Genomic DNA, 22617 nt, shown 5'->3' with positions numbered 1-22617 from the left:
AATGTGTCAATCTGTGCGGTCCGAACGGGGCATCTGCTATGCAAACAAAGAATGTGATGAGTAATTGTGTCAATAAATCTTCACCACGGAGCATGTGCAGCATATGCAGGAAGAATGTCCTCTCCAACACCACCACCAGTGATCACAAGAGTTCCCTTTCTTTGGCACACTTAGGTGGCCTTATCTTGGAGACTAGGAGAAATCTATTTACCTCAATCAATTTGTAAAAATCTTACTTTTGCCCAGCGCTGTTCCACCTCAAACAGTTTGTCATAGCCATCCCCTTCTAGCTTTCAGGTGGACTTTGGCTCCTCTGACTGAGGCATTACTTTCTAATGGGCAGGGCTCCAGGGACTTACCCATTGGCCTGCAGGCTGGGGGTGGGGCCACCACAGATTGTACTATCCTTTGAAAACAGGCATAATTTTCATATCCAAAATACTGTATAAGCAGTGAGGTCTCAAATGGCTTACAGAAGATTTATTGGAAACCTGTTTTAGATGGTTTAATTTCAGAGTCTGGCTGGCCGCTCAGGTCACACGGATGAGGACAGGGGTTCAGACGGCACTCTGCTGCTTCCACTGTGTCACCTAGTCCACTGCAATTGTTCTGGTGGTTCTGTGTCTTCCTGGCCCAAAGTCTGCTGCCAGATCTGGCATGTTGTTTTTCTCAGTACAGGAAGCATCCTCCTCCATCAGAATTGACTTTGATTCACCTCATCCAGCCAGGATGCTGGACTGGCCGGGAAATCTGGGTAATCCCCGCTACTGCCCGTGGACAAGTCTGACCTGGGTCCATTACCCCCCACAATACCCTGGCCACCCTGGGTCACCCTGCCAGCCCCAACCTGTGTCATAAGGAGACAGCACTGAGTCAGGGTACACCATGCCAGAGATGAGGTTTGGGTTTCCGGCCAGGTTTGGGATGGAGTTTGGGGAGCGGGGCAGGGTGTAAGGGCTGCTTGAGCCGACATCCTGGTATTGGTCCTGTGCTTGGATGAAGCGGGTGTGGTCAGCTCCCTTCCTGCTCAATGCAGGGGACACCTCACACAGACTATGGTAAATCCCATTAGAGTGGCCCATCTTCACCATGGATGACTCATCTGGGCATGTACAAACAGGAAGTGTGTGGTTAAACTGTTTATTTTTTAACAGAACAGCGAATCTTCAAATGAATTGTCAGATATTGAATTACAGTTTCCTTAAAATGAATCCATTGAACTATGGATGCTTTGCAGACATGCACAAGATCAGAGTGTATTTAGCACTAACATGTTCAGAGGAGAGCAGTGCCTCCATGCAGTTGGCTTGACTCAAACATGTTTCCAACAGGAGCATCTCCTAGGCAGTTGCAGTTACTGCACTCCTGCTGTAATGCGCCCCTGCCTTTATGTATTACTGTGCTCTTGCTCTAATTCATTACCACCCTTCTGCTCTTATAATTACTGTAAACCTGCTCTGACATATTCCTTCACATCTGCTCTTATATTTGCGGTAAACCTAATATATTACTGCATTTCTCCTCTTATAATTACTCTGCTCTTGCTGTTATGCATTATTGCCCTTTTGCTTTTATGCTTACTATACTCCTGCTGTTATTCATTACTGCACTCCTGCTCTTAAGCATTTACTGTGCTCTTGCTCTAAAGTGCTAAGCTACTACCTGCAAAGGAAACCTCAGCGTCACTGTCCAAGCCTTCGTCCAGAACTCCATGTTTGTTTTTGCCACTGCCCCTGGACCTCTTCATGCGGAAATATTGCCCCCATCGCTGCTGCCCAGAATCCGTCTTTAGCTTTTTTTCCTTTGCCCTCCTGTTCTGGAACCACACCTAAAGTTACATCAACATGTAAGCCTCCTCTAAAAGACACACATGCCACAACACAGTATCTTGCTAACATATCCCTGTGTCTAAGAAAAACTTCAATATGGTCCCCCTCCCTAGCACACGACAGATGAAACAGTAAAAAGCAAACTGTTTCTGTTCATTCATTTATGAATACATTATCTTCAGTAGAATATACATTTTTAATCATTGCACAAAACAAAACTTTGAAAAGACAAAGTTTTGATTTTCATGATTGAATTGGCACAGCGAAATCAACACATTCTTAAATCAAAAAGTAATTTAAATGAAAAGTCATGAATCTATTGAGTAAGTAATAACGTTTTAGTTAAAAGCCTATTCCAAAAAAGAACACAAAATCTACAGTAAGTGTTGTCATTGTCCATGTTAGCTGGTCCAAAAGACAGACCTGAGTTTTATTTAGCTTCTGTTGTAATAATAATGACAATGACAACAACAACAGCAATAATAATAATAATAATAATAATAATAATAATAATAATATAATATCAACTGCACAGTAAAGCTTTAAAGTTATTGTGAATGTGATATAATAACATGAAACGATCATTCTGTAAAAGTTCTGGTGTACTTACATTAAGGGCGAGGTTGGAGCAGAGGGACAGAGCATTAACGTTAGAATTACCATGACCTGTGCCTCTTGGATAAGATTTATTTCTGGTTTAATTGACTTGCAATCAAGCTAGAAGTTGTCCTTAACCTGTAGTTTAGACGGGTTACCTCTGGTGACGGGATTACATGCTCGGTGGAGTGCGCCAGGTGACACTTTTTAACGCGCTGTAAATCATTTATTAGAGAGCTATTTAGATTGTATGACTGCACCAGCTCTAAAACCTGAAATAATGTTAGGCTACACCTGAAATATCAAAGGCCTTCCATTCAAAATTACGTTTGTTGTCTTAAAATAGTTACGGCTCAATTTTGTATGCCTATATTATATGGGCACGTGTCTCGCTTTTTACAGGTTTATGGAGGGGGGGGGGTTACAGATAAAAGGTGATTAGAGGTAGGCTACAGTAGACTACGTTGCATGATGGATTTAAATCAAAGCGTCCTCCCCTCCCTCCTGTTGCCCTTGTGAATACAAATGCATAAAACAATATATATGACCACAGCTGGCCAGGATGCCCGAAGCACCGCGCTAACTAGTAGAAGTGTTAATGAGCTTGTCTCAGGCTTGTCCTTACCACCTGACTTTGAGTTGAGGACTTTATTTGACCTTAACCGACCGTAAATATCTGTAGCCATATATGTAGCCAAAGTACATTTTATAGATAAAAGTGCGTTACCTGCACAACCCTCATATCCAGGCCGGTTTCCGATGAGAGCTGCTCCCTCACGTGCCTCGCAGGTTTTGGGGAGTTATTGTAGGCGATTTTCAGTGTCTCAAGCTGTTTGGCGGTGATGGTCGTGCGTGGCCTCTTCACTGTGGAGTCCGCTTCTGAATATACAGGACGTGAAAATAAAGACAATTTACCAATATTTGTTCTGCATTCAAAATATTCACATGATCAGGCCTGGCGTCTGGGGGGGACAATTGGGGAAATTTTTCCCGGGCCCAGGCATGATAGTTCAGGTCAACATAAACTAAATTTTTTTTTCCCAATTAAATGTCAACGTGCAGTGCTTACGATTGGTGAAATAATATTGTTTTTATTAATTTATGAGGATCTGACGGCTTGCCCTAATACAGCGTTTTCAGTAGTGGATTACTAACTCTCAAGTATATATAGAATATCCTTACATTTATATAGCACTTTTCCGAATGCTCAAAGTGCTTTACAGTGAAGGGGAACTCACCTCACCCACCACCAATGTGTATCACCCACCTGGGTGATGCACAGCAGCTCTTTTACGCCAGAAAGCTCACCACACATTAGCGAAGGTGGAGAGGGAGAGAACATTTATTTAGCCAATTAAATCTGGGGATGGTTTTTGGTGGCAAGTTTGCAAGAGCCAGATCTAGGATTTAGCCAGGACACCGGGGAACCCCCAACTCTTAGCGATAAGTGTCACAGGACCTTTAAGGACCACAGTGAGTCAGGACCTTGGTTTAACATCTCATCCGAAAGATGGCATCTCCTATAGCACAGTGTCCCCGTCACTGCACTGGGGCATTGGGGTTTATTTGACCAGAGGAAAGATTGCCCCCTGCTGGCCCACCAACACCACTTCCAGCAGCAACTCAGTATTCCCTGGTTGTCTCCTATCCAGGTACTAACCAAACCCACACCTGCTTAGCTTCAGCCATTCGGCAGGAGCAGAGCGCATGGATGTATGGCTGCTGGCTTAAAGTACAAGTACAGCATGTTGTAAGCACTGGCACCATCTTACTTAATGAGAACAAATGAGCATATGTTGCATGCAACAGAACATTAAAGCGGGAGGGTAACATTAGCCTACATTTAAAAAGCCTAAATGACCAACTGTTAAGTTCATAATATTTCAAAATTACCATTTAATTCTGAACCGCTACCGTTCTTTGGCTGGACCTGAAATGTTTTGACTAAAATAAGTGGCGTAAACATACAAAACTATGACATCTCAATTAACAAACTGTTCCCTTCCCCTTTATGTTTTAATTGTTCATTTAAGCATTGTTGTCTGTATATGTGTTTAGATTGCTATCCAACCACAATAAATTCATGGACGAAAATCAGCCATTCCATATCTGCCCAGGCTCTTAATGGATATTCTCTCTAATAGGCTATTTAAATTAGCCTAGTTAATTTCAACAATTAGTTCTAACATGTCTGCAAGTGTCAAAACAAAAGTCATCTAAAACAGTGGTTCCCAACCTCAGTCCTGGAGCAGGCTACTCTTGTTTTCGTTCTAACCACAATTGCAATACCAGAATTTTAACAAGTGGTTCATTTTTCTTAATTAGGTGCTTTTCATGTTTAGAGGGATTATTAATCCACATCATGTAAAAAATAGCCATCAACAATTAAGTTACCATGTTCATATTGTGCTTATTCTGCTTTATTGCAAACAATTATATAGAAGAGGTAACAAACTTTTTGGACCAATTGAAAGACTGAGATTAATCAATAGACCCCTGAACATTTAGCGGAAACATGTTTAATTTCCTGAAATTTATTGACACAATGCAGGTTTGGCTTGTTATCATTTGCTTTGTCTTTGAAATCTTCATTATCTTCCAGATGGTTAGTTTTAGTGGCCAGGTGTCTACGCTCTGATCAATTAGAAGCCTATTGACTCTGTTCACACCTATACTTTGTATCCGGATATATCCAGATTGTGTCCAGATTCAGTCGAGACAGATGTCAGTTCACATCTGGCATTAGAATGTGTCTCCACGGCTGCGTCCGAATAGTCTTTTTTGCTTAGGAGGGTTCCTAACTAAGTGAAGTGACCTGGAAGAATCTAAGTGGCAGCCATGATAAGACCTGTTCGAATTCACTAAATGCTAAGGAAAGGTGCTTCAATGCTTCCTTTCTCATCTCTTTTAGCATAGGGGACACTGGACCATCCTTTACGAAAAGAAAGGAGATAATGCTGTCCCACAATTCCTTGCAGCAGCAACATTTAAAGCGACGCACCATTCGGCCATTCACTAAAACAAATGATCAACATGACTGAGTTGTGTGGTGGTTCTTAAGATATTATATGCATAGGCTTATAATCAGATCATAATCAGCATATTAACCATAACACAGAAATCTGTCTTTCAAGAAAAAGGGATATGAGACATTTTTAGCCAGATGATGTTTTTAATTCAACATGTTTGAAACTTAAGAACATGATATGTACAGTAGTAGATTTGTAGATCTAACATGTTATGCCTATCTTGCATACATTTAACAATTATTTTCATACAATCATACTAATTGGGATTCATGTCGATAAATATGAGTGGACAGGAGGGTGAGCATGAGCAACCATTCTCAATGTGACAACCATTTCGTTTCACTTTTGTGACTGGTAGCCTATATTCCTTTTTTATTTCAATTCCAACCTTGGTAATGAAGTAATATTTTTTACCGGGTTGTCTACATTTATATAGCCTACATGAAACAACATGGTAAGAACACAGGGGGCAAAGTATCTAAGATGCGCTTTTAGTAGTCCATCTTCGGAACATTGTAGTTTCACCACGGCAGACGCACGTCAGTAACATTCGCCGTCGCATAATTACGTAGCCTAGTGTAAGTGCAGTCGGATTCTCTTAGCACCGCAGTTGTCTTTTCCTAAGTCCTTATGAATTCTCCTTCACATCTTTCCTTGACCTCATGACGTTTTCCATCAAGGTCAAGGAAAAGTGGTTAGGAAAAGACATAGGACGTAATTTTTTTGACTATTCGGACGCAGCCCACATGTGTCTCAACTGACCACTTGTGATCGGATCTCACTTCCCCACTCAATATGCAAATAAACACGTACATCATTTCCGTTTGCAAACATCAAATGCGTTGTTGTTTTTAACCATATATATGTCTAAGTTTTTAACCAGCGGGAGGTTAAAAACAACCGGTATATATATGTTTTAACCGGTATATTTTTATACAGTCTATGGCAGCAATACACTACCTGTACCTAGTCTGTCGGAAATTAAAAGAAGAAGTTTGCAAAGACCTTAGCGCGCAGAAAAAATCAAAACAAAAACAGACTGGGTCTATTCCTTGGCATGATCCAGGCAAACCAAATCGCCCAAGATGTTCGACGCACTCGTAATATGTCTCTTTGCGCTTTTCAAATTTTTCATTTAATGTAGGCCTAATTGTTTGCAATGTAGCACAATAAGCACAGTATGAACATGGAAATTTTATTCTTCATGGAATGCTTAGCTATTTCTGACATAATATGGTTGAAGAGGGCAAATAATCCCTCTAAACACGAAGAGCACCTAATTAAAGTATCTTGAAGATCTCCGTTTCGTTGTCATTGGTAAATGGTAAATGGACTGCATTTATATAGCTTTTTTTTAAAAATTATCCTAAGCACTTTACAGTTGATATATATATATATGTCTATGTTTTTAACCGGCAGGTTTTAACCGATATATTTTCATTGGCGGCATCTATGGTGATAAGCGGTAATTGCAGGTGTGTTTTTGGACCTCACTTCCCAACTTCCAAACAGTGTCGCCTGTATGACGTCAGTCAGTTGGCACCTGGGCCACGGTAACTATAACATTTAGCCTACTATTTACTGAATACAAAATGGCTGTTATAAAAGTAACGTTATGTACATAGGGCCTACTCATTCATTGCCTAACATTAGGCTAACTTAAGCTTTCTTTACACTGCCGAGCAGGGTGAAAATGCTGTTGCAGACCTGGGGTAGAATTAGTGATGATCAATTTCCACAGACGTTCTTTATCCACCTTTTGCCCAGTATGAACATCTTTACACTGCAGAGAAGAATCCGCGGCTCGTGCAGTTATGTATCTCGTGCACAATAAACATTGTCTTTCTCGTGAATGATTGTTGTGTGATATTTTGTAAACTGCCGCCTTGCAAACTGTTACCCCTCGTGTTTCTGGTTTTGCTAGCTAAACTGTTTGAGAATAAAGCTGAGCTGGGTGTTAAATTAGCAATCAGAACAAGAAGAATAAAACAAAAACAAAGGATATTTCATCAAAAAAGGGCATCAAGGCTGAAGGAACATATGAGGAAGCGTAGCCTAATAAAATAATAACAACGCTAATCCATACTGCCATATTTTTTTTAATTTAGTTTTCTCCGACTTGACATCTTTACACACTTTGCTCCACTATACCCCGGGGTTAATGCTCTGTGTAAAGACAGCTTTATTCCGATCATTATAAGATATTGATGAACTTGATGGAAATGTAATGATGGTAACAAGACCAAGCGGTTTTAGAATGTTGCAGAGAAAACTGCAGCGGTGTGAACTGGTTTGTTGCAGAGCATCTGAAGCCGTTGCCTGGGGTCTCAAAAGACCCACCTTGTCAAATCGCCAAGTGCAGTTTTAGAACGTTTACAGTTAGACATCTTGGAATTTTGCAAGTTGCATCCAGTCTAATTGCGAATCATTGATCTGAACTGGCCTTTAGTTAGCTACATTGCAACGTTGCAACAAGGTAGCATTGCATTCGAGAGACGGTTTGTGAGGTCGGTACCGGGCGGTGGCGTTGGCTAGTGTTTTTTCTAATTGTTAGCTGACATTATATAATGTTAATTACATTAGCTAGCTAACGCAACGTTACCTGATATGAGAGATGGCTACTGTGCGCAACATTGTCTAAACTAATGTTGCCTTTCTTGACATGGTCCGGTAGCTAGCGTTAGCTGTGCAAATAGCAATGCAATTTAGTCACGTTACATTGTCATCAAATGTAATACAAAATCTACATCAACAAATAACATGACTTCTCATGTTATACAAAAACTTTTTAGGGTTCCATAACCCCCCTCCTCCCCTCTCTGTTATTGTATCGCTAGCAGACACCGGAAAAAAACAGTACGCCGCTCACACAAGTGAGTTGAAGAGCAAGCCTGTTGCGTTAGCTCTGCCTACTCTGTCTGGCGGACCAACCACTGATGGGTGATGGAAAACGTGGCATTAACTGCGCGTTGCTTGTAATTTTTCCCAGGAATGTCGCCACAGACACCCAGTTCATAATAATAAATTAATACAATAATAATATAAATTAATATAAGAGGCTCAATCACCATTATGTTACCTAATTTGGCGATAGAACAGACATTTATTTAAATGAAAATCTTCGAGATTATTACTTTAAGAAAAATTTACACCTTGTTATAATTCTGAAATTTAATTTGTGGTTGGAACGAAAACCAGTATACACAGGGGTACTCCAGGACCGAGGCTGGGACCCACTGATCTAACACACAAGTCACCCAAACAGAAATAAGTTAGTAAATTAGTTCTTGCCAGCTAATTCCCAAATTGTACACTATAGAGTGCGCCAACACTGTTTAATCAGAGTGTGGAATGTGCTGACACCGGGCAGAGCTCGGTATTAGGCAGGAAAATTATCATTTTTCTTCTACAGTGCCCTTGGATTTGCAATATACACTCATCGACCACTTCATTAGGTACAACTGTTCAACTGCAAACTGCACCTGTTAACGCAAATATCTAATCAGCCAATCACATGGCAGCAACTCAATGCATTTAGGCATGTAGTCATGGTCAAGACGATCTGCTGAAGTTCAAACCAAGCATCAGAATGGGGAAGAAAGGTTATTTAAGTGACTTTGAACGTAGCAAGGCTGTTGGTGCCAGACGGGCTGGTTTGAGTATTTCAGAAAATGCTGATCTATTGGGATTTTCACGCACAACCATCTCTAGGGTTTACAGAGAATGGTCCGAAAAAGAGAAAATATCCAGTGAGCGGCAGTTCTCTGGGCGAAAATGCCTTTTTGCTGGCAGAGGTCAGAGGAGAATGGCCAGACTGGTTCAAGCTGATAGAAAGGCAACAGTAACTCAAATAACCACTCGTTACAACCGATGTATGCAGAAGAGCATCTCTGAACGCACACCACGTCAAACCTTGAAGCAGATGGGGTACAGCAGCAGAAGACCACACCGGGTGCCACTCCTGTCACCTAATGAAGTGGCCGGTGAGTGTATATAAAGAGCGATATTGATCTGTAGGCAAGCCGCAGCATTATTAGCGCAGGTGGGTCAAATGTTTATGGATGACTTGCTGACCTCTGTGGTGAAGTTCACATTTTGAAGCAGTAAGTAAGAAAGATTATTGAGGAAAAATAGAGACGATACCAAGGCTAGCACAATTCAGTGACCAATCCCTCATTCCAAGATACCGTGGAACGCGTTTGGAGTGGAGGTCGTTCTGTACTGTGAAATGTTCATAACATTGAAAGTAGAGTAAAAATAAACAAGCAGCTACTGAATCTTGCCTCGTCGTTATAAATATTAGTTAAAATTATAAAACGTTTAGATTGGCGTCATCGCAAACTTGTTAGTATTATTGGTAAATCTCAGGTTCTGATTCAGTGCTGCAAAATATGTGCTAAAGGACATGTTAGTGGGTTCAGCATTCCAGAGTTTTTCCTTAGGGGTAAACCTGCTGTAGAAGACGCATGACCAATCACATAGGCATTTGTTTAGCTACGTTTGGCTACATTTAACTACGCCTTAAAAATAGGCAAAGGTAGGCCTGAACTATCGCTGGGATAAAATTCAGTAGAGAGAAGAAATGTTATATAAACTAAATATTTGTATATAGTATGACATTGTATTCAAATATGTAGCCTACATTTTAGTTGAATACAGTGACAGTGCTAAAGAGGTGAAAATTAACATGTTTAATTAACACTTTAAATGCATTTTGGTTACTTTTGTCACTTTCACCAATAGGCTACTACCTCTACTACTATTACTGCTAGCCTACTACTACTGCAATAATGATAATAATAATAATTGTTATTCTTATTATTATTATTATACAATTGTCTGATTTGGATTTTCTTTTTATTTCTTTTTGTTGTCACACACTTGCCACTTACACTAAGAAAAGCAAAACAGAAAACCTTTGTTCAGGGCAAAGCTCATTAGTTTTTTTTAAATCGGGGCACGATTAATGTCATGACAGGAGCATAGTTATAAGTCATGTGTGAAATGACATCTGTAGCTACAGTTCATGAGCTGTAAAAGTCGCTCTCGGATTATCACCTCTTTGCTTGGTGATCTCATAGTCAGCCTTGCACACTAGCCTGCTGTCCTCCATCAGGAAGAACTCGTCGCCCGTGGCCAGCTGCCTCTTGCAGACTATGCACGCGAAACGGTGCAGGTGATATACAAATTCCTGTGCCCTCCGTATCACTTGGGAAGGTGGAATGCCTTGCTGGCAGGTCGCACATTTAGTTCCAAACCATCTTTTGGAAACAAGCACATGAACACTGAACATTTGTCACTAAATGCATTTAATAGCAAGGCACTACATAAGCTGTTTTCATAACATGCCCTTTCTGTTTGCAATGTTAGGCCTACTTAGGCTACTGTACAAGGGTATATTCTATAGGTCCTACTTTTAAATATTCAATACTCTGCGCCCACATTCAGGCCTACTGCAAATGGCATAACACTATCACACTCTTACTAGGGAAAACAACGTTCTTAATTCCATTTTTTAAGGTATATATTTTCAAAATAATTTCACCCTGTGCTCGATGAGTGGACCAAAATTTTTTATTGCTCAATTTGATAAATAGGTTATATTAAATACCTTACACCAGCTTAAAAATAGTCATACCACACCATACTGTGTGTATTTGGTTTAGATTGTATCCTACTCTATTAAGTTACAAATGTAATTGAAACGGCTAATGATTACTGACATGTCAAAGCTGTTTGAAGTAAAATTTCAAAATGCTATGGTAAATTCTGAATAAATCATTAAAATCCCATAATTTATATTTATGGCGACTCTCCCTTCATTAATAAAAATCAGTTAATACAGTTCATGTTTGAATTTGCATGATTCGCTTAATTCTTCCCGCAAAAACATCTATCGGAGAATACTTACTTGAAGAAGTCATCCTTACAGTAGACGCTATCGCCTCTGCTGAAACACTTGTCCGCGAGCTGGCCTTGGCAATTACTGCATTTGAAGCACGTGCTGTGCCAGTGGCGGTCCAGCACCTTGAGAACGAAGCGGTCTACAATGTGCTGATTACAGCCCGCGCATACCGGAATCTCTGCCAGTAAAATAAGACATATACAGTAAATACGCAGTGCAGATGAGATCTTATAGCGTAAAAATTTCCTGTGTTAATTCAACTCTAACAGAGTACAGATGAGTACAATAGGGACCATACGTAAGCTACAAAGAACTGATTTAACACTGAATATTTTACTGTGTAGGCTCGCAATCCAGGAGCCCCAGGGTGGTCTCATTCATTCCTCAGAAAATACTGAACAGTATATAAACATGTCCATTCTTTTCTAAGCGTCGGAGGGCACGGTGGCGTGGATGTAAAACTTTCAGGATTTTCTTACTGTTCTTGGATAATACTCTGCTGTCAAGCTCTGATGGCATAAGTGACCATCAAGCTGTAATTAATAGAGTAGCCATTTAATTTTAATGATTTCAAAATCAGCAATAACAACGTAATAACAAATAGCCAACAATAGCACATCAGTCTACGAAATTCGTGTTCTAACGTCAGTAATGGTGCTGTAACACATGAAAACTAATTTCTAGACTAATCTTTCAGCGCGAGTTTATGTCCTGGAAGAAATAAACAATTACACACCTTTCACTGAACTCTTCACTTACTGCACATTGTTGTGCTGTAACATTAACGCCATACGATAAGAAATTTTACTATCATCATGTAAAACTTCAGAAGCCTAATGCAGGATCTCAAAAAGAGAAACGAAAAACCTTCGTCAAATATATTGTTTTATATATATATATATATATATATATATATATATATATATTGTTGTTGATGACTATTGTTATTATTATTATTATTATTATTATTATTATTATTATTATTATTATTGTCATTGTCATTGTTGTTGTGGTGGTTCAAATTTTATCAAGACGCTGCAACTATTCTGCAAACGTCACGTATCTACAACTTCAAAAATGTATTAGAAAATCCGTTCACACCATGGAAGTAGGTACGACCCAGGGAAAATTTACAGAATTATTAAAATCTTGCGTGTTGATTACGCAGAGACATTATTTTGGGTGATCTCCAGTACATTTATTTTAGAAATAAAGCCAAAAGTCGTAACAACAAGCAGAAAAATCCCGTGACCTTATTAGTAAAAAAAGAATATCGCACACCATAAAACGCGTCTCTATGAAAAAAACTAAACGAATTAGGCTATTTCCTCAACCGAGAGGTGTCCCTTATTATAACCTTTTTGCTCATTTGCTCATTGCTCATTTACTCAAAAATATTTAGCCTAGCACTACGAAATTTTATTTCAAACAACTTTGATATGTCAGTTGTCATTATCCTACTCGCTTTAATTACGTTCATAACTTAATTGAGTCAGACACTATTTAAATCATGATGCTACCAGTCTGATGTTACATTCATACGACTTAGTCGGTATAATTTTAACAGAGGGGTGGAATAAATGTAACAGTGAATGAAAACGCCTTATAATGTGTTTTTTTTTTTAATTTTCTTTTTTTGCAAATACTAATGTTAATCAAATAAACACATTAACAATGGTAACGTGAGACCACCGACGTCCTCAGACTATGAAGCATGGGGCTTTATGAAAAAAAGAAAACTGCGCAAACATTAAACGGTAAATCATAACTTACAGTGAAGCGAGTTGTGCCGTTCCAAGCGATGAAGGAAGCGGCTTTTGTTTATTTCTTAACCCATGTAACCCATGTAAGCTTTTACAAAGCAAATAGCCTACAATACAGACCAAGCTGATGTGTGCTTATAAATTCATGTGACCAGGTGGCTGGTTTATTTATCACTTGGAGAATCCAGAAGACCGGGTAATGTCAACAAAGCAAGCAAATTAGTTGAACACATTAACTTTAAACGCTAAACTAACTTTAAAAGTTAAACAAGTTAATAAGTAGGGGGGAGTCCATATAAATATAATGCACATATGTAACACGGTCAATAACTTATTCTGCAGGCTGCTACAGTAGCCACTTCAGGCTTGGGCACGCGCAATTCTGTCCTCAACCAATTTCCAAAAAAAAAAACGCAGCAATTCGATAATGTTCGTGGGAAATATTTCTATCATATGAAACTGTTTTTGAGTGAGGTCAGTAAAAAAATCTGTTACATTAAAATGTTACTGAATTTAGACGTCATGTGACTGATTATTGCTCAGAAGGTAGGGCCTATTGGCAGATGGTTGTTTTTATCACTGAGTTCCCCGCGCTCGACCAAATAACAGCGTGCGTGGGAACAGATCCCGCGCGTCCGGTCCACGCTCTTGAGCGAAAGGTGCCCGACTGCAATCCCAGTGTGGGTTTTTCGGACCTGGTGTTAAATGCTATATTAGTTACTATGTAAAGTAAGCGGTGTCTTCATTGCATCTGATAGATGTAGGTTAATAGAGGAAGGAAAAACTGCCAGGGAATTTCTGACACTGATGTCTTTGGTGCTGATGTACGTATCAAATTTTCTTGGGTGATCGGATTAGTCCTTGACTGGTTTGTTTTTTCTGTGGATAAAACGCGATTCTCCAGCATCACACAGGAGTCTTACGACTTACTTGATGATGTATCACTTAGTAAATATTGTGTCCCAGTTCTTGCCCTTAGAAGTATTTTTACCAAAAAAGTCAGTGTTACATTCTGGTATTTTTAGGGGTCCAAGCAGCGAAGCTGGTGGAACCATATTGTATTTGTTAGGATTATTATTATTAGGGGTCCAAGCAGCGAAGCTGGTGGAACCCTATTGTATCTGTTCGGATTATTAGGGGTCCAAGCAGCGAAGCTGGTGGAACCCTATTGTATCTGTTCGGATTATTAGGGGTCCAAGCAGCGAAGCTGGTGGAACCCTATTGTATCTATTAGGATTATTATTATTAGGGGTCCAAGCAGCGAAGCTGGTGGAACCCTATTGTATTTGTTAGGATTATTATTAGGGGTCCAAGCAGCGAAGCTGGTGGAACCCTATTGTTTTTGTTAGGATTATTATTAGGGGTCCAAGCAGCGAAGCTGGTGGAACCCTATTGTATCTGTTAGGATTATTATTAGGGGTCCAAGCAGCAAAGCTGGTGGAACCCTATTGTTTTTGTTAGGATTATTAGGGGTCCAAGCAGCGAAGCTGGTGGAACCCTATTGTATTTGTTAGGATTATTATTATTATTCTTATTTTTTTCTGCTTAAAGTGTCTGAGGCTCAGCAGCCATAAGTCCTTGAGCAACCAAATTTGGCAGGTGGGTTCCTATGCCCCCCCACTACTCAGGCACAAAAATCACCTTTGTTGGCCAGATGGTGGCGCTATAACAAAAGGGTCATGTTTAAAAGGTCATAACTCCCACACCGTAAGTCAGATCAACACAAAACTCCATCGGCCGCTGCATCTGAATGTGCTCTACAACTTTGCCATTGAGACCACCTATGTTCGCCATATTGTTTGCCCGCCATTTGGACTTTTTTATTAGTTGGGGTGCGGAAGAGCTGGAGCTCCAAATCTAAGTGTTACGACATCTAGTAAACTTCTTTACGGCAAGCGACATCCATGGCGACGCAAGTAATCCGACACCGTAGGGTCTAGTTTTTATCAGCGAGGGGAGGGTCTGAACATTGGGGAAGCAGTGGAAGACAGTGCCAGATATTATTTGAAGACAGTATCGGGTGAGTTCGTTTAGTCTTTGAATCTGTCATTATGCTGAGAAATAGCTAAACCATTTTATTGATAGGTTCTGAGTCTCTGTGCAAACGCGCGAAAACACGCTGGTATAATGAAACAATGACGGCAGCCTAATACATATATAGTCCGCTTCGTTCCGTTGCTACCACAACATAACGACCTACAGCTGCAGTTTCTCGCTGCAATTACTAATATTGAATATAAACAAAAGACGCAATTTATGCTGTAAATCGTATTCTCAATTTAATCTCTACATCGACTGTAAGCTTAGGGTTGTAACTAGGTAGTTGTTTCGTATGTGACTTAACTCGTCTTAACTATTGCTTGTATTTTTTCATAGACTGCGTTGTTGCTGTACTTGTTTGTGTTAGTGTCAATCAGTTTAACCTACAGGGTCCAAGTTGAACTATGCGGTTGTTCCCTGCACTTAGAACGGTAGGCTACTGCCCTCTAGGGTTTTCGACACACTTGTTCCTGATTATGGTTATACATTTTGTTGTACGTCGCTCTGGATAAGAGCGTCTGCCAAATGCCTGTAATGTAATGTAATGCAATATTCCGTAGCAACAAGATAAACCCGACATTGGCCCTAAAATATGCCAATACAGCAGTGAAAACGCTGCTCGCTGAATAACGAAATAAACGAGACAACGTTTTTTAAAAAAAATTATACCATGTCATTCTACAGTCAATATCTGGACTAAACATTGAATAAATATACAATCTTACGATTGGTTTTACGCGTAGAGATGTTCCTTTAGCGACTGAGTGGTCATATATTGTCTTGGACAATCCGTTTGTGAAATATACGCGCATTTTTGATCACTGGGTAGGCTACCTTCCAAAATAGCTGTGCGTAATACCACACCTGTTGCTTACGGCATTATCGCCCTTTTTAGTGCAATTTGGCTTGATTGACAATTCATTTGTTCCGTAGGTGAGAGTATAAGATTTCTAACGATGTATAACATGTCTGATTTTGCTTTTGGAATAGCGTTTTATCGGTCAGCGTAACCGAAAATTTTCTTATATGCCAATGTCTAAATAAATAATATGGTAGGCTATTCTGCGAGCACTACGCAGGTCGCGAGTTGATATTTCGTCTATGGTTTCGTTTTTTCTCAATGTCGTCTTTATTATTTGAAATGCGTATTTATGTGTTATTATTCTGTCTCTGAGGCGCTTTGAAATGTGCATTCTCTGCTAAACTGAGCAATGGATTGGAACATGTGTCTGACGTAGTGTTGCACGGTATTCCGTAACTTCAGCACTTTTTCGGTACTTAAAAAAAAAAAAAAGAAACGGTTAGGTATTAGAATTTTATGACGTTCGGTAGTTTTGTGTCAAATGTAAAACCCAGGGAAATGTGTCTCCCGCATTACTGATTGAGAGGATGAAAAGTGTAATTTGTCAGAATCTTCGCTAGATGGCAGTAGCAACTAAGGTTGCCAAGTGAGGTGACGTTGCGCTTGTGCACTCACTCGTTGATACAGCGTAAGCTTCCACTCAGTTCACTTCAGTAGCAATAGGTGTTCTAATTTGTAAATATTTTATTATAGGAAGATGCTGTATTGTTATTAAAATATGCTGTTTTCTAGATCTGTTTAAAGGTGAAAGACCTGTTTTAAATATTATTTAGTTTACAACTGTTTAATTTTTGAAATATATTTCACATATTTTTCTATTGTTCAGTGTTGTAACACTATAGGCCTATGCATATTAATATGTTGAAGAGGCTTCAACTTAAAGGTTGTTAATGAACCAGGTTGTTAATAAACCATGAATTTAAAAATGAGGTCAACCCCTGTGGAAATTACATTTCTGGGCTGCGTTTCCCAGAGTCTCCTTAGCGCTACGTGCGTCGTAAGGTATCCCTTAAGCTCTTCCTTTAGCTCTCGAGCTGTTTCCCAGCGTCTCCTTAGCTAAGGTATACCTTAATTAAGGTATACCTTTAAAAGGGTGGTCTGAGGCACTCGTAAGCTGTCCCTTAGCAATGCGCTCCGCGGTTTCAGCCTTATTATGCCAACATTTTGCTTTTCAAATCGACAGTTGTACTACAGTGCGCATCTAGTAGCACATCGGCATGCGAAAATGAGTTTAATATTTACTTTACGAAAAGTAATTATCCAAGCAACGTTTCTGTGCATAGCAGGTCATGAGAATGTTGTCGTTTTACCTGTCTATCCCCTTCATGATGGTAATTAAGTATAGGGCCTATCCATGATACTAAACTAAACTTTGTGAAAAGAAAAAAAAAAGTTTTTTTAATTTATACTTGGTGGCGCTAACTGAGGATATGGCTTTCCCGACTGCATAACCTGTAGAAATTAGTTCGTTTGTGTGTGAGTCAATGATCACACTGACTTGAAACAAACCGCCGGTTTATTAAGAATATAAAACCTATGTGTGCAAAGCCAAAGTTGAGTGAGTCTACTTGCATAACCGATCTAGAGCACGTTGATTGGCCTAGCCATAAACACACATACAGGTATGGTGGCTCATAATGAACAAACATAGCCAAATGATCTACATCCCCTTCCTTTAGCTTACACCTCCTATATAAAACAAAATAGCACTGGGTAAATATCAACATTACGGAACATTTTTCTTACCATGTTGTTTTACGATTTTCGGTAAACAACCCAATAATGATATTCTTGGTTAAACTTAAGATTATCCAACAGCAAATTAAGGTGGATGTGCAAATCACTTTAACAGGTAGACCTATTCATAAGGCACCCGGTATAGAATTCATCATGACCAATTTCCACAGATGCGCTTTTGCCTTTCATCTACGATCATTTTTGCATTGCAGAGAAAAGTTCGCGGGAATCAGTGGATATGCTGCTACAGTTGCCTATGTATTGTGTGACAAAAATAAATTAACATTACACCTTTGTTTCAATAAGAACAAAATAATTCACCCATATGTAGCTTATATCCTTTTCCCTGGGCTTCCACGAAGTCCCAGACTGTGGCTTATAGCCTATGTCCCGATTGATGCTTTTTAATTTATCCTTTGTAGTCTATATGTACGTATTTATTGAAACTATCACAAGGTCTCGTCTTAACTGACTATTAAAGAGATTAACAGATGATCTCTATTAGGCATAGCTTCCTCTTCTACAATATTAGATTGATGTAAAATGATTATGGCAACATTTGTTATATTAAAACGTCATTCACAAGTGAGACAATCGATTCCCTTGGCATCGATTGATAAACTTTTCAGCACCACAGTGAAGGCCAGCTCCAACTTACGATGTACCTTTGAGGTGTTCCCTAAGGCAACTGTTAAGGTATAGTTTGGGAAACACTCGTAAAAAATAGGTTTCCCTTTGAAAGGTATACCTTAGGAGCCTTCGTAAAACGTTACATCGAAACTCGGAAACGCAGCCCAGAAGTGTTTGTTGATATGCAAATCAACAGTAGAAATATAGGCCTGTTATACCAGGAAGCAATTATAATTGGGGGGAAATAAAATGTATCAATTAAATCCCAGCAATTCAAATTCTGGTCTTGAGCTGAATTGATTTTATTCACTTTTTATTTTAGTCTCTGCTGACATAGGTTCCCTGGTTAATGGAAAACCACAAGACCACTGAACAGTGCAAACTGCCTCTACGCAGCTAGACTGACAACCAGTCCTGACATTGTCTATCCGTGTTAAGACGTGGTTCAAACGTTTGCTAAGGTTATTTCGTTGGTATAGGTTGCTTTAACCTATCGGTATTAAGCTCGTTTTGCTCGTGTTTTAGGATACATTCAAGACGCAAAACATACATTGCACTGCACGCTACATTTACGACACAGATTGAAAAGTCTTGCAACAGTCTTTTAGATGTTTTTGTTCCCCTTTCAGTGGGCATAACAGGGCTAATCGCCTACTTTGACGTATTTAAGAATCGGTGTCAAACCATTCGCAATCGCCAGACGTCACAGGCTAGTAAATCTGCAACCAGCGCCGTTTTTTTCTCATCCTGAACGCAGCTCTGGCAAGGATCTGTGGGTTTCACATTATGAGAGCGGGACAAGTTCAAATAGTAGTAAATTAACAGTAGTCTAAGTAGAGAGAAACAGGTTAGTCCAATTTATGTAAATAGTCGTTGAGCACAACACATACATAGGCGCATTACTTAGGCCGATTCATCTATCATGGACACGATCCCACAAAAAAAAATACTCTTTATTATTATTATTGTTGTTGTTGTTTTTACCTCGACTCCTTCAACGTGTTTCAAAAATACTTCTCGTGAAAGTCAATAAGGCATTGAAATGAAATAAAGCCTGGCGAAGACACGCAGAACCAATTAACTTATTAATTCTAATTTAAGCCAGTTGCAACAAGAGTATAGACAAAGTGTTTTGTTGTCTTGTACATGAATGTAAAATAATAGTTCAGTACCATACACCTTAAGAAAGACTTTCTTATGCCACAACAATGTAACCCACATGCATGATTTGTCCATTAATCGTCCGTAGAGCGTAGAGCGTCCATATAATGCCCTAGTAAACAACTATATGAAAACAACTGGAAGAGGTTACGATTTAGGTCGCTCTTGCCAGGAAGAGATGATGGTATTAAGCTATTTCCTTATGGTATGTCTATTAGACTTAATAAGTCCGCCGCTTTTCACCGTACCTTAGTGGAGAACTTGCTTTATCATTGTGTGATTTGTCGGCGCGCGATAAAAAAATGAATTGGCAGTTTTTGTTGCTGCTCTACAGACCGACTACAAATACCAACTAGGGCTACGTCAGAAGCAGGTGCACTGAAGCCGTATTATTTATTCTGGGAGCCTGTTAAAATTGATTGTAATGGTCCAGCGGCAGAAAACTTTCCGCCACATTTCTTTGCTTTGCTTATTTTATGTCCATTCCTTTCCTTTCAAATTCTGGTAATCTAATATTAACCAAAGAAAACGACGTTAGTATAGACGTTAGTTTCTGAGCAAGTCATTGAACCCTAAAAGTCAAATGGTTGTTATATCATATATTGTTGTAGTTGTGTGTTGTAGGTTCCCTGTTTATTATGATACATAAATCTGGTGAAATCTAAACCAAAATATAAATGTAGCCTGACCTATTTTATTACAACTTCGTTTTATCAGGAATGTTTTAGGCACCCGTTCTCTAAAGCACTCTGTCTCGATTTAAACATGTTTAAAATTAGTAGCTGTGATCAAATGTACTATGTAGTCAATTACAAGACCAGCAACAGCCTGATCTGTTTTAAGAATTAAAAGTTGCTTTGAAATGTTGAAGAATAATAAAATGGCATCCATCCATCTATTTAGATAATCGTTCAATGCACCACAACGTTCTGACATTGCTTGCTAATATTAATCTAAATTGTCCGGTTTCAAAGCAGACTCACAAATTATAGCACAGATTAGAGTGACATGACATGATTAGCATCATTCCTTATAATCAGCACATCGAAGACATGTATAATGACCCAACAAGTGATTTGCTAAATAAATAAATGGAAATGATGCTTACCGTTCAGCTTAATAAAATAAAAAGGATTTATTTTCAGGGATATTCGCCTTATGGGGGAGAGAATTAAGGGTTAATTGACAACAAATCCCGTGACATGGATATAATGGATGTAATATGAATTGAAACATGTATATACCTTTGCGTAGATGGTCATTCTGTGGCAGCGAAGCAAACAGCATGTTCACCTTGCCCGCTTCTTTTGGCGCAATCAGTTCGTCAGTACCATCCATGTCGCATAATTCCCCTTCCTGTTTAATACAACTCAACCAGATAACTGAGGAAAACGTCTGTGAAAATAACTATCCTCTTTTTCAACGAAGGTAATTTCTGCCAGAGCGGCGTTCGAGATATCCAGGAGACAAATACGAATGTTTAAGTTTCGGAGAGTAGTTGTTATAGGCTGGCCGCATGGTCTTTGCCCCCTGGTTACCGTAGCGACTGGACAGTTAATGCAAGACTTCGCGTACAGCTTCGCCTGCAGGCGGCGAGAAGTGCACAGGTATTGAGACTCTTGGCATCAGGAGGGGGCAGTGGGTTGCTCTGACGGTGCATCTCTTTGGGTGACCAGCAGACTGTTTTCCGTATTTGCTGCAAATCAAGAGATTAAAACTAGCTTTTGTCCCGACACTCACGTGCTCCTCGAAAGATTTATATAGTCTACCGATTACCAAGTTTTATTTTAGAACATATTTCCACGATCATGCATATTTACTGATTGAAGAATTAATAATTTGTTTAATTAATTCATTTTGATGTATTTATAGTGGACATGTTTATTCTACATATTACCCCTCATTTGGGTCTGATGGTTTAACAACATTAAAGTGGTTGTTTCAATGTTTAGTAAACTAATTTTTGTCTGAAATGCTATAGGGCCTACTGAGTTTCGTGTATGAATGTGCTACAGGGATTTAATGTGCATATTTGTTTTCATTTTGTACTTTGTCTGATTTACATAATTATGCTGCAAATAATTTACCCGCTACAGACAATAAATGTGTATCGAATTGAATTAACACGACTAAATTTGACGGGGGCGAACTGAACTGAAATAAATTGAAACAAATTGACTTGCAATGAAACGTGATCACTTCAGCGCGTCGGCGAAGAAATACGAACACTGGGACGTACAGGGATCAGCTTAGACTCAGATTTATCATAAAATGTTCTTTTCTGTTAAGAAAATACTTACATTTCATTTAAATTTATTTAAAATGTAATATTTTAAAATGTACCTTTGGTTTGGACATGAACTCCCTGTGTTCTTTTGTTTATGCAGAAACACATTTTTCATTATGTGGAATGTTCAGACCATGGAAAATTCATTTTTTGGTTCAAGGTATCAGATTCAGAGGGCCTAGAAGAAAATCCATGCTTTGCTACGTGGCTAAAAGATTAAGCATTTCCAAATAGACTATTGAGAAACAATGTTGGCTATTACTTTATGAAGTGTATAGACTGTAATTTCCGATTATAGAAAAACGAAAGTATGTTGAATTTAAGCATGTTTGACATCATTACAACAATAATTCCATAAACAAATGAAATAAGGGTTAATCAAAAACAGTGCTGTCACCAGAATCAGACTTTTCATGAATATATGCTTTGTGAATCCTATTATAAACGTTAATATCTGATCCTGTCGAATATCGGGGAAAAATACTGACTGGTCACTAATTGGCACGGGCTCACCAAAATTGGACAATAGAAGATTGGAAAAACGTTGCCTGGTCTGATGAGTCTCCATTTCTGCTGCGACATTCAGGTGGTAGGGTCAGAATTTGGCGTAAACAACACGCATGGATCCATCCTGCCTTGTATCAACAGTTCAGGCTGGTGGTGGTGTAATGGTGTGGGGGATATTTTCTTGGCAGACTTTGGGCCCCTTAGTCCCAATTGAGCATTGTTGAAATGCCACAGCCTACCTGAGTATTGTTGCTGACCATGTCCATCCCT

At 39.2% G+C, this 22617-nt stretch overlaps 1 pseudogene; it reads right to left on the bottom strand.

Annotated features, from left to right (window-relative positions):
* Nucleotides 1-694: 694 nt before the first annotated feature.
* On the bottom strand, nucleotides 695-21102 carry LOC135233750 (LIM/homeobox protein Lhx3-like; annotated as a pseudogene).
* Nucleotides 21103-22617: the final 1515 nt, after the last annotated feature.

Source organism: Anguilla rostrata, chromosome 10 (assembly GCF_018555375.3).
Source record: "Anguilla rostrata isolate EN2019 chromosome 10, ASM1855537v3, whole genome shotgun sequence".
NCBI classification, from domain to species: domain Eukaryota; kingdom Metazoa; phylum Chordata; class Actinopteri; order Anguilliformes; family Anguillidae; genus Anguilla; species Anguilla rostrata.
This window is presented reverse-complemented; position numbering and strand designations above follow the sequence as displayed.